The sequence below is a fragment of the Panthera onca genome, chromosome C1 (genome assembly GCF_046562875.1).
Source record: "Panthera onca isolate mPanOnc1 chromosome C1, mPanOnc1 haplotype 2, whole genome shotgun sequence".
NCBI lineage: Eukaryota > Metazoa > Chordata > Mammalia > Carnivora > Felidae > Panthera > Panthera onca.
Window position 1 is genome coordinate 187,714,011 of NC_138346.1, and position 12,629 is coordinate 187,726,639.

General features: G+C 47.2%; 1 pseudogene; it reads right to left on the bottom strand.

The window, feature by feature from the left end:
- Positions 1 to 969: 969 nt before the first annotated feature.
- Positions 970 to 1,731, bottom strand: LOC132672083 (small ribosomal subunit protein eS6 pseudogene; annotated as a pseudogene).
- Between the last annotated feature and the right edge of the window lie 10,898 nt (positions 1,732 to 12,629).

The following is a 12,629-nucleotide window of genomic DNA, read 5'->3' on the forward strand; positions in this document are numbered from 1 at the left end:
AACCATGTTCGATTTACAGAAAAATGGAGAGGATAATACAGAGTTCCCATGTATGCCACACTTAGTTTCTCCCCTACCATTAACATCTTACATTAGTATGATATTTTTACCGTAAGTAATGAGCCAATATCAATACATTGTTATTAATTGAAGTCCATAGTTTATTTAGATTTAGTTTAGGCCTTTTTTTCTGTTCCAGCATTCCATCCACGATACCACATTACACTTAGTTACCCTGCCTCCTTAGGCTCTTCTTGGTGTGACTGTTTTTCTGGCTTCCTGTTTTTGATGACCTTGATAATTTTGATCAGTACTGGTCAAGCATTTTGCAGGATGTCCCTCCATGGGAATCTGTCTGATGTTTTTCTCCCAAGTTGGCTGGGGTTACAGATTTATCACTGTTGATATTGACTCCGAGCACCTAGCTGAGGTGCTATTTGTCAGGTGGTCCCATTGAATCGTCACTTCTTTTCCCGCCTTTCTGCACTGTCCTCTCCGAAGTCACTATATACGGCCCACACTTAAGGAGGGGGGACTTCTGCTCCTTCTTCTTGAGACTTTACATAAAGTATTCAGAATTCTTCTGAAAGGGAGATATGTCTCTCTTCCCCTCCACTTCTTTGTCTAGGCAATTATTTATTTATTTATTTATTTATTTAATAGTCTGTCCTTTATTTCCCCCAAGTTGTTCCATGACTCACTGAAAAAGCAACGGACATTCTGCTCAGAATCCTTTCCTGAGCTATCCACCCATTCCTCCCCCCACCAAAAACGCTGTCCTGGCCATCTCTACCACTGTCCCAGTGTGGTCTCAGCCCCTCCACTTGACGGGATCTCCCGCACGCTTCATACGCCATCAGATGGACAATACTCCCTTTCCTGTGACCGGAGTTTCTCTCCATTTGTCTGTTTCTTCTGAATGAAGAAAAGCAATAAAGGTGGTTTGATGTCTGATCTTATTTATTTGTTCCTCTTACAACGATCTCATTTTTGACTGGACTCAGACTTTGAGGTAGAAGCTGTCAGAGAAGTCAGCCTCCGTCTCTTGGCAATCTGTCCCTGGCGCTTTTCTTTGGCCTCCTTCATTCTGGCCCAAAGCTTAGCATCTTCTGAGCCTCTTCCTTGTTTTTCTTCGTGCGCTGCTTCTTCAAAGCAATGCGCCAACAAAGTTTGTGTTGGAGGACATGTGGCGTAACAAGACGCTGAATCTTGGGTGCTTTGGTTCGAGGTTTCTTACCTTCTTTGTTTAGGGGCTTTCTCACAACATACTGGCGGACATCATCTTCCTTCGAGAGATTGAAAAGCTTGCGGATTCTGCTAGCTCTCTTGGGCCCCAGGCGATGAGGCACGGTGGTATCAGTGAGTCCAGGAATATCCTTCTCCCCTTTTTTCACGAAGACCAAGTTGAGAACACTGAGATTGGCATCCACGATGCAACCCCGAGCAGATTTGCGCTTTCTTTCTCCAGTCCTCCGTGGTCGGTAGCAGGAATGCCCCTTACTCAGCAATAGGCGGACACGGCCATGGGTCAAGACACCCTGCTTCATGGGGAAGCCTTGTTTGTCATTGCCACCACTGATTCGGACCACGTAACCCTTCCATTCTTCCCCTACAGCATCAGCAGCAACTTCTATAGCCATTCGTACCACCAAAGTTACGAAGTTTGCGTTCGTGGTCCACTTCAATGAGTTTCTGGCAGCCAGTGGCTGGGAAAGAGATGTTCAGCTTCATTGTGGTCTATGTTTATTTATGTTTGAGAGAGAGCGAGCACAAGCAGGGGAGGGGCAGAGAGAGAGGGAGACAGAAAATCCGAAGCAGTCTCCAGGCTCTGAGCTGTCAGCACAGAGCCCGACGTGGGGCTCGAACTCACAAAACCTGAGATCATGATCTGAGCCCGAGTCAGACGCTTAACCGACTGAGCCACCCGGGTGCCCCTCGTATCAGCCATTTCTGAGGAGCTGTGCTTTCTTTTACTTGAGAATGACTTTAGAAACCAAAAGCTGGGCACCAGGCATGCTCATTGCTCCTGGGATATTGCTGCTAGACCCTCTCAGCCAACAGAGCAAGGAAATCTGTGTGTTTATACCAACTTGTGCATATACACATATCTATAAGTATTTCTATATTTAACGATTTGTATTTATATTAAGCTAAACGTGAGTTCATAGGATGTCTCCAACTCGAATCCATTACTACATGGGTCGGGGCAGTGCTTTTTGTCTCAGAACCACCCTCTCCCCTGCCAAACCCAACATTCATCCCTATTGCTTGATTTGTTAAAAGCATATTTTTCAGAAACGAATCACATCTGATAGTGAGAGATTGTCCATAACGAGAACCAAATGCACTTTATGAGAAAGATAAAAGGTTAACCCATGATTATCGGTGAATTCACCTCAAGTGTCAGATTTGTAAAAAGCTTACTTGAAAGACTTCTCCCGGTAAGAACAGTCAGGAAAACTCTGAAACAGAAGACCAATGAAGGGTGTTCCAGCCCAATCAGAACATGTGGCAGGTTGTATTTTCCCACACTGGCAGCGGTATCTCCTACCCTACGTGTTTTTCTTACAATGTGACCTTGACATTTGCCCTCCTGGGAGGTGGGGTCATGTTTCCTCTTCTTGGCTTTGGAAGGGATGGAGTCATTGGCAGTAAGACAAACGCAGAGGATGGGATGCTGCCTGGGTCAGAAAGACTAGACAGCTTCTAGTTCCTGGGAGCACTTGCGCTGTCACTCTGAGCTGCCATGTAAACCTTCCTGCTTCTCTGAAGCCACCATGCTGTGAGGAAGCCCAAACCAGCTCCTGTAGAGGGTCCGCGTACAGAAACCTTGAAGTCACCTGATGAGAAAGAGATGGCTGGCCAGCCCCTAGCTGCTCCAGCTCCTCTCCTCCAACACTTTCCTACTTGCAGTTACTGTCTGGTAACCTAACTGTCTGATAAACCATCCAGCTGTGACTTTCCTCAATTCCTGACTTACAGAGACTGGGAGATATAATACAACAATTTTATTTGGAATGACCAAGTTTTGGGGTGGTTTACTTCACAGCAATATTTGCCGGGATGGAAAACATATTACATACAAAAGTAAATTAAAATTAGTAATTAAAATAACGTGGAACTGGGACACAAACAGACCAATGGAAGAGAAAATCCAGAAATCGACCCAAATACATACAGGAACTTAGCATAGATTAAAAAGTGGTATTTCAAATCACTGGGAAAAGTTGGCCTTTCTAATAATGGGTGTTGCAACAAATGGTAGCTGTATGTAAAAAAATGAAGTTGGATCTATACATCATATATCAAGACAAACTCCAAATAGTCTAAGATTTAAATGTTAAAAATCAAGCCCACAAAAGAATTAGAAGAAAATGTGGGTGGATTCCCTTCTGACTTTGGATTGGGCAACCTTTCTAACTAAGCCTCAAAATCCACAGACCTTAAAAGAAAAGATTAATCAAATTTACTGTGTATAAGAAAAACCTGAAAGGCAAAATAAAAAAAAAGGGGGATAAATGTCAAAAATATTTGTAATTCACATTGCACATTAGAAATCAAAAACACATAAAATCCAATAGCTAAATGGGCAAGGACTATAAAAAAAGATAATATGTTAACTCACAATTTCATGATTATGAAAAGTTTATAGAAAATTAAATACAAATGGCCCTTTAAAATATAAAAATGTGCTCAGCCTTACTTGTAAAAAGAATAATTCAAAGTAAAACTCTTCTAAGTACCGTTTTCATCCATCAGTTTGGCAAAAACAGTCTTGACAAGGCTGTGGGGAAGTAGGTATGCTCACATACAATACATGTTGGAATAGCTCCCACGGAGGGCAATTTGGAAATATCTGTCAAAATCCCAAACACGTTGACTCTCCGACTCCCATTCTTGGGATCTAATCCTTTACAGCGCTATATGTAATGGCAGAAGATCGGCAAACACCCAAGTGTCAGTCAGCATGGGACTGGGCCGATAGATTTTGAGGAAGCCATATGATGGAATATTCTGTGGCTATAAAAATGGTTGAAGAAACTTTAAGTCTATATGAGGCTCTCCACGACACACTAGTGAAAAAAATAAGACGCTGAACAGTGTGTGCAATATGTTGGCTTTCGCGTACGGGAGGAGAAAATAAGTGTGCATATTCATAGTGCTTGTATTTGCATAAAGAAACTGGAAGGACATCCCAGAAATTCATAAAAGTAAGTACTCGGGGTGAGCAGAATGAGGTAGTTGGGAGCAGGGGGCTGGGAGCAAGCATCATCACCGTCCACCTTTTCCATTTTTCTGATCTCCGACCCACATTGCCTATTTGAGAACAAAGTAAAATTCACGTGACGTAAAGGAATCCAGCTCTTCATATTTATTTCCTCAATTTGAAAAAAAGGCGAAAAGCATTCTACTATACATGAGACAACTCAGGAGCATGAATGTCTGGTTGTGGTATTAAGTACCACATTAGAGGGAGTGCTCAGCTGTAAACCAACCAAAGCATTCTTTTCTTGACTTTTATTTTAGGAAAGTTAAGGGCCCATTTCCTGCAGTCATCCCAAGGAGTTGGGCCCACCATTGTCCAAGTGACCCTCATGTTCAAGAGGGACAGAAAAGCCCAACTCTCCAAGGTCCACCACCTCCCTTAACAGGTCATTCAGACAACACACTGATTTATGCCCCTTCCATGGTCTTCCATGGTGTTCCACGTGGCTTCTTAACCTGCACTAAGGGTTTTAGATTGCATGTGAGTATTCGCAGAAACATCTGACAGGCTCCTTTGAAAACGCCCATGAATTCGACTTCATTTTCTATGTAGACATGTTCCACAGTCTTCTTGCAGAAAAGGTGGTGGGATGGAGACCCATCTGGGTGAGATTGTTATGCAAATTACACACAAAACACTATTCGTGAAATTTAGGGCTGGGTGGGTCGACAGAGGGTAAAGAAGACGAATCCTTCCAAGTTGCCCCTCAAAACTGACATCAAGGCCACTGGAGTAAGTGTCCGATCGGCCTTCTCGTAAGTCACAGAGACTCCTCCCAAGGAAATCTGCCAGACAAGGGTACATCACCTGGTGTCCATGCAATTACTTCTGAAAATACACAGCGTGAGGGTTCCATCTTTGCTTCTTGGATGTAAGTCAGGCTGTTATCTACAAACTGTGTGAAGTCAGTATGTGAAGTTGAATGCCGCTTTGTTTTCTGCACTGATGTTAAAGGAAATGGGTAGTTTCCACCCTGCCCTCCCCTTCGCATTCCTACGTTCTCCTGAAGCATGCCCTTGTGTATTGGCTCCTAGAATATTTTGAAAAGTATTTAAGATATTTCTTTGTTATGTGCTACCCCAAATGCTGCTGTTTTTATATATTCCATAAGTGCTTTATCTCTCTCTCCTCTTTGTCACAATTGCTTTTTGAAGAACCAAGTAAAATGTTGCCTAAGCAACTTACGAAGTTTTCTTTTGGTTGAAAGAAGCAACATGTTCACCCAATTCCTAAGTCCGTCTTTGCCTGAAATCGACTTAACCAATAAATCAGTCTCCATGTTGATAAGCAAAAATAAAAAAAAGTAATTCTTTTCAGATTTTTTTTTTTAGGTCATTCGGTGGAAACAATAGTAAATTCACTTAACTTCAGCAGCAACTGAAGCAGTGTTGTCAATTCAAAAACAGGTTTTGCTGTTCTTCCAGGAAATAACTGTATTTGGGAGGAAGTTTGTCAGCAAATGCTTCTGGAATGTCAGGCTGAGGCTGTGTTCCTGGAGTTAGCGAGTGTGTGTGTGTTTTCACTCTGGGCTGAAAAGATGTGCCAGGTGTTTGTGACAAGCTGTGATGAGGACTGTCCATTGTATTCTTTCTCCTTGTTGGAGAAAGAAAGCTTCTGAGAACAAGCCCTTATTTAAAGGAAGCCCCAGTTAATCCAACAAGGCTTTGAATGAAGTCCCTTTCATGCAAACTGCTTCACGAAGGCCATTGGCCCCCACCCCTACCCCGAGAAACCCTATGAGGCCAGAAGCCGGAATCAACACCCCACAGAGGGTTCAGACAGTTCAAAGCTCAGGACTTACTTAAAATGTAACAGACGTTCACTGACCTTGGTCAGAATGAAAACGGCCCAGTAACACAAGCAGCAGCCTTCTGTGGAACACCGACAGACCTCCATCACCATGACTAACAGTTATTAAACATTTACAGGTGCTGGTGAAGGTGCTGACGCCTTCTCAGGGGCTCTCTGCCTTTGCGGTAGGTTTCCTGATTGTTATCCCCATTTTTCCCGCGAGGAAATGGATGCTCCTTCACATTAGCCAGAGAGCTTAACTCTGTACCAGGCCTGCTGGACTGTCCTACTAGAGAGCAGGCAGGTTGAAGTCCCCAGCAGCATTCGCCGGGGGGCTGCTCCCGAGGGCCCGTGTCGCCCCCAAACTCCTAAAAACTATGTAAGAAAAGCCAACCCTTGTGTACCCTGAAAGGATTCGGGGTTTTACTCTGGAAAAATGAATTCAGGGCTGTGCTGGGTTATGATCAAGAGGGGGCCTCCTCGCCCTGAAACCCTAGCACCAAGAGCACACAACACAAAAGACTGTTGTCCTTCTGCCTCAAACAATAGCACGCCTCCTTAGATTACAAAGCACGTTTTATGAGAGAAAGCTGCCACCAGGGGCCACAGCCACGCATCCCACAGAATCCACAGCCTGGGCGAGTGATGGGGCTGCTTCCCGCTTGTTCGATCTCATTTCGAATATTGTTTGAGGATAAGAGGTAATGACGGCACAAGGCCATTAGCTCGCATGATTCATTGGTGGTGACACAGGGGTGTCAAGGAAACTTCTGAAGGCAGGGCCCCGACTCCCACCCTTTTCTTGACACACTTTCCCCCTGAAGGCCCGTCGGTGCTTTGCCAGCTCCATCCTGAGGAAGGGACGCTGGTACAGCAACATGGGGCAACATGGGGCGACACGCCTCCTTTCAGCCTTAAGTGGCACCTGCCACCAGAGGATTTCCACACGGGACTGCCCCAATACTCCGGGGTGTCTCAGGAGGGCTCCAGCTTTCCTCCCTCCCCCTTTCTTACCAGAGCCCCATGAGAAAGCGGGACTGTGGGAGAGATGATTGCTCCCCCCTACTGCCTGGGGAGGCGGGGCTGGGAGGGGACAGCAAGATGGGGCCACTCTGTACAGCTGGTCTGCCACCTCTCGTCACATGTCATCCCTGGCGGGGGTGTCCCCTGCTGAGTTCTGTCCTCCTGGACCCGGTTATTCCAGGGATAACAGATCACGGGGGGTGGGGGTGGGGGCTGCAGACTGCTACCTCCTTACACTGGGCACGTATGATCTCTAATTATATATCAAATGAGGCAAGATGGGGCTGGCGACTTGGGAAGAAGAAGATGTTGGATTGATGTGGCAACCATCCGAGGTAATTATACTGGAGTTCCAGGGTGGTGTGGTTGGGGCTATAAGAAGCTTGGTAAAGCTCTCCCTCAGGGTTTCGTGGAATACCGTGGCCCTGGACAGGCTTGTCCGCCTTGAGGAAGTGAGGCAACTTTGGAAGGTCCCATCCACCTCCAGTGTTTCCCTGGTCTCAGCTCTGGATCTGGAAAGTTCTGCTGGGATATAGCCTTTGAGCTTACTTGAGTGAAGTGTGACTTCTTGATGATGGCCAGGTCAGAGGATTTGTTCCACCGAGCTTTGCTTTAAGCCCATTCCCCACTTGAGACTTGGGACGACTTCAGGGATGCTCTGAATGCTGGGCCATGTCCAGGAGGTCAGCCTCAGGAAAGGTGGAGGTTGAATGGAGGGTGGCCCTAAGGAGGTGCTGACTCCACCTCCAGGGGCTTGCAAGAAGAAGGGGTCCTCGGCCTATTTAAAGGGGCCATCTGTTCACAATAGAACAGGTTCCTGCATACAGAGGGCGAAGGGTTAACACCAATTCTTAACCTGGAAAGGCCCGGTGAGCCCCCCAGGAATTCCAACTATTCATCCATCTGACAAGTTTTTGTTTTCTTTTCTTTTTTTAAGTCGGCTTCTCAAGGCTGGGCTCAAACCCTGAGATCCAGACGTGAGCTGAGATCAAGAGTCAGACGCTTAGCAGACGGAGCCATCCAGGTGCCCTCTGCCAAGCTTTTATGGAACACCTACTACATGCAGACCTGTAAGCACATTTGTGACTGCGAGCACTTTCCTGCTCTCATCAGCTTCTTGAAGAGGGACCGCAACTACCCCAAGGCGAAGACCCCTGGGTCTGCCCCAGGGAGGGGCTCGGTCAGATGGACAAGGGAGTGGGTTCAGGTGGGGAGCAGGACACCTTATTCTTTGCTTGCTCAGCATCTGTTCCCTGTTCTATCAGCAGCACCCTCAGTTTCCTTTGGGAGAGACAATCACATCTTTGAAATGATGGTTGTCTGTCACTACAAATGACCCCTTGATGGTAAGTTGTACTCACAGGAACAGAGGGATCTAGTTGGGGTATAACTGGAAAGGTGCTGGACTTGGAGCCCGAAGACCTGGGTTCGAATCCTGTCTCTTCCATTTACTAATAGAGCTATTAGCATGTTATTATAGACCTCTGCCTAGCAGGTTTAGTTAACATGCTTCAGGGAACAGTGAAACCACCAGTGGTCTGTGTCCGCCCCCCCCCCCGCCCCCCCCGCCGAGGATCACTCCACGTTTCACGTCCTAGGGTGTATCTGTATTAAGACCGGCATCCGCTGGGCAGCCCTCACTCCATGTGCCACATGCTGGCCGCATCCTATTTTTTCAACCCACTCTCTCTGGCACAGCAGCGATTGCTCCTAAAATCCATCTGTCCTCCCACTTTTCCAGGGCTCCTCACACCTCCCGTGCCTGGTCCTCGCTTCCCTCTTTACCCTGCCCGGAGTGCACGGGCCATCATGGCAACCACTCCCTTGCCTATGGCTCGGCTCCCTTGCCCCTCTCTGACTTTATCAGTTTTGCCAGGCAAATCCCCAATCCTGGCCAGACCAATTCTCTGTCCTGAGCCCCAGGATGACGAAATAACACCTTCTCAAACCCCAGAACCAGCACCGCCACCCGCGCTCTTCACTCTGAGCTGATGACATTGCTTCCTGTTTCTCTGGAAAAACAGAAGCCATCAGAAGGAAACTCCCTAAGGCTCCCATCATTTCACCAGTACACTTCACTTCGTCACAGAGACTCTCCCTGCTCCTGTCCAACCCCAACCCTCCACCTGTACACTTGACCCCACACCCTTTGATGCCTTAAGGACTCTCACTCCCATTGTCCCTTCTCTCTGTGTCATCAATTTCCTCTCTCTCCTGGATTATTCCTATCAGCATACACATATGGTCTAAAAGCCCCTAGCCTTAAAAAAAAAAGTCCTCCCTGGATCCCACACCTTTCTCCAGAATCTGCCCCACTTCTCTGCTCCTTTCATAGCAAGATTCCTTGAAGGAGTTGTCTTGTCTTCGTCTGCTCCCACACTCATGCATCGCTCATACATCACACATCATGCCCAGCTGGGCATTTGTCCCCACCATGCTGTGAAATTGCTCTTGTCAAGGTGGCCAGTGACTGCCACATGACCAATTTCAAAGTCAGTTCTCAATCCATAGATTAACTGGCCTATCATCAGCATCTGCCGTAGCCAACCAAGCTCCTGCCCTTGAAATGCTTTCTTCTCCCGTTTCCCAGGACCCCCCCCCCCAACCCCCCATGTCTGCCTCCTACCATGCTGGCCACTCCTATCCTCCTTCCTTGCTTCTGCTCCCCTCTTTGACCTCTGTTCCCTGCATGCTCCAAGGCTCAGCCCTTGGCCCTCTTCTCTTTCCACACTTCCCTTTGGGGATCTCATCTGGACGACTGACTTTAAAAATCATCCACATTTTGCTGGTTCTGAAATATGTATGTCCAGACCTTACCTTCCTGCTGAGTTCAGGCTAGTTTGTGGTACCACCCACCTAGGACACGACCTGGATGTGTCATGGGCGTCTCACAACAAACACGTCCACCACTGAGGTCCTGACCGCCCTCCCAAACCTGCTCCTTCCAGAGTCTCCTCATTTCAGTCGATGACAACTCCATCCTCCTACTATTTGCTCAGGTCAAAACTTTGGAGTGATTCCTCATTCCTTTTTTTTTCCCCCTCAAACCTCACATCCAGTCAGAAAAATCATGTCAACTTCAGAATATGTCTAGAGTCTGAGCATTTCTCATTTCTCATTTCTTTTATTTAAAAAATTATTTTAATGTTTGTGTGTGCGTGTGTGTGTGTGTGTGTGTGTGTGAGAGAGAGAGAGAGAGAGAGAGAGAGAGAGAGAGAGAGAATGAATGGGGGAGAGGCAGAGAGAGAAGAGGGAGACACAGAACCCAAAGCAGGCTCCAGGCTCTGAGCTGTCAATACAGAGCAGGAGGTGGGGCTCAAACCTATGAACCTTGAGACCATCACCTGAGCTGAAGTCAGATGCTTAACCAACTGAGCCACCCAGGAGACCCTCCCCGTTTCTACCCGACTACTCTGATGCCACATTGCCTCTCTCCTGGATGATAGAAATAACCTCCCAGCTGGTCTCCCTGCTGCTACCCTGCCCTCCTCTAGTCCCTCCTTCACATAGAGTGAAAGAAGTCAGCCCCTCTCACCCAGGGAGGGAAGGATGGGGCCCCACGTGAGCTGGCCCCACACACCCTTCATGCAACTCCTTCTGTCCCTCCCCACTGACTGCACTCCCTCCAGCTGGCCTCTGTTCTGTTGCTTGAATAAGCCAGCCAGGCTCCCACCTCTTGGGCTTTGTTCTGGCTCTTCCCTCTTTCTGGAACGCTCTTCCCCCAGATATTGGCATGATTGCCATCTCACTCTTAGATCTCAGCTCGAACATTCCCTCTTCAGTGAGTCTCCTCTTTTCCTGACTGTCTACTGTGCAGTAGCAGTCACCTCTACAGCTCCCTATCACATGAAGCTATTTGACTTTTTTTGTTTTAATGTTTATTTATTTTTGAGACAGAGAGACAGAGTGCAAGCAGGGGAGGGGCCGAGAGAGAGGGAGACACAGAATCTGAAACAGGCTCCAGGCTCTGAGCTGTCGGCACAGAGCCTGACACCGGGCTTGAACCCACGAACTGTGAGATCGTGACCTGAGCCGAAGTCGGACGCTTAACTGACTGAGCCACTCAGGTGCCCCTAAGCTATTTTACTTTTCATAGCACTCACCACTATCTGAATTAATTTATTTCTTTACGTGGGCATTGTCTGTCTTCCCAACCAGAATGAAAGCTGAATGGTGGTGGGAACTTCGTCCTCTGTGCTAGCACTGAGCCTACCACATGGTTGCCAGGGATGCCATGGAAGGTTGTAAAGGTTGTTCACTGCATCAGAGCTCCTGGCTGGGGAGCGGGTGCTGAGATCTGGCCTGTTCTCTGCTCTCCATGCACTGGGGGCATCCAGCAAGTTGCCTTCTGCTATTTTGCAATGTGTGCTGTATGGGCTGGTTGTGGCTCTGTGATGGGTGTTCAATAAATATTCATTGAATACATGACTGATGGATGTGCAGACGCTGTCTCCTTCTGTAGGGCTTCACGCAAATTACCTTCTCAGAGCCTTGTTTTCATCATCTGTTAAAGGGATAATTAACATCTATCTCATAGTACAGCTATGAGGTTTAAATGAAATAGTTTATTAAAAATCTGGCACAAATGGGATTTGTGGGAATACCCAGAACAGGCAAATCCACAGAGACAGAAAACAGATTAGTGGTTGCTGCAGGCTGGTGGGATGGGAAAATGAGAAGTGACTACTTAATGGGGTGCCGTTCTGGTGTGATGAGAGTGTTTTACAACTAGATAGCTGTGCTTCCGCAACATTCTGAATGTACTAAATGCCACTGAAGTGTGCCCTGAAAATGACTAAAATGGTGAATGCTTTTCGTGGGAATTGGGTTATGTTACACGAATACCTCAATTTAAAAAAGAACCAAGGGCGGGGCGCCTGGGTGGCTCAGTCAGTCGAGTGACCGACTTCGGCTCAGGCCCTGATCTCACAGTTTGTGAGTTTGAGGCCCGAGTTGGGACTCTATGCTGACAGCTCAGAGCCTGGAGCCTGTTTCAGATTCTGTGTCTCCCTCTCTCTCTGCTCCTCCCCTGCTAGTGCTCTGTCGATCTCTCTCTCAAAAATAAACATTAAAAAAATTTTAAATAAATAAATAAATTAAAAAGAACCAGCACTGGGACTGGTCGGTCCCAGGTGGGGACTGGTAGGTGTTCAATTGATTATCTTTTGGATCCTAGGATTTCCTGGATTCAAAATCGAAGCAAGAGCCCAAACCTTCCTTGGCCCCTCACTGCCCCATCCGGGGTAATAATCACTTTCCTCTCATTCATTCATTTGAGAAGCATTTATTACTGCCCTTTTAGACATTGGGGATGTGGAGAGGAACAGGACGGACACAGACTGACCCCTTGTTTACTGGTTCCTAGGGAGGTTGGGGGCACGGTGGGTCCTAGGAATAGAGAACAGTTCGGACTGGAGCTGGGTACGGAACAGACAAGGCGGGAGAGTTTGGAAGGGGCCAAAGGGCAGTAGGACTTCAACTCCGTGCTAAGATATTCAAGGTCCTGCATGAACTGACCTTCACCTTCCAGGCTCCGTTCTACCATGCT